Source organism: Temnothorax curvispinosus, unplaced genomic scaffold (assembly GCF_003070985.1).
Source record: "Temnothorax curvispinosus isolate PA1 unplaced genomic scaffold, ASM307098v1 QBEX01005786.1, whole genome shotgun sequence".
Classification (NCBI taxonomy): domain Eukaryota; kingdom Metazoa; phylum Arthropoda; class Insecta; order Hymenoptera; family Formicidae; genus Temnothorax; species Temnothorax curvispinosus.
In genome coordinates this window covers 1-889 of record NW_020215566.1, presented here as the reverse complement: position 1 = coordinate 889, position 889 = coordinate 1, and the positions used below count along the sequence as shown (strand labels likewise).

The 889-nt window shown below is 27.9% G+C and overlaps 1 long non-coding RNA gene across 1 annotated transcript; it reads left to right on the top strand.

Moving 5' to 3' along the window:
- Positions 1-533: 533 nt before the first annotated feature.
- LOC112455073 lies at positions 534-889 on the top strand. Its single transcript, XR_003040820.1, has 3 exons — positions 534-578; positions 694-776; positions 840-889. It is a non-coding gene; the product is annotated as an uncharacterized LOC112455073 (long non-coding RNA).

The following is an 889-nucleotide window of genomic DNA, read 5'->3' as shown; positions in this document are numbered from 1 at the left end:
TACAATATCGACGTCGTTATGAAACGTCGTATATCTTCATCGGTGTAACTCTATCAATTTTCTCTTAACCAATCAGATCATGGATTTTTATGGATATATCTGAATGTATTTACGAACGCGAAACAAAATTGCAGAGAGAGAGAGAGAGAGAGAGAGAAAGAGATCTTAGATGTAAGGAAAATTAATTTTATATTTGATGAAAACATTAATATAAGGTTAGTCTATAATATAATTTATAGTAAAAAAAGATTATCCTCCGCATTGTAACATCCGTAAAACATACGTTACGCTACGCTATGTATTTTTATCATCTTTTTTTATTATAAAATATATACTAACCTTATATTCTCAAGTAGCAAGCTGACGTTATTTATCGTCATTTTAACGTCAAAATGTCTTCAAAAAGATCTTTTTGACGTCAAAATGACAATAAATAACGTCAGCTTGCTACCTGGGTTGATGTTCTCATCAAATAATATTTTTCAATATTAAATTAATTTTTCTTACATTAATTAGATTTATCTTTTATCTAGATTTATCTAGATATTATTTTTGATAGCAGTTCTTTCTTTTATCAGGTAAGAATAATATTTTGTATTAAAAATGAGTACCTAATTAAGTAATATGTTATGTGTTATCGTTATTCTTGTTCAGAAGCTCTAAATCATGTATATATAACTTCTTGTGTTACAGCTTTCGTTATAAGAGAGAAATAAGTGCTAAAGAAATAGTGTGCTTTCATTATAAGAGAGAAATAGTGTGCTAAACATGACAGAGTAAGTACAATCTATGAGAAATTCATGGTTATATGTATAAAAAGTGTAATATATCTTTTTCAGAAAAACTAGTAAAACACGACAAGGCAGAGCTAATCGCCAACAAATTGAGG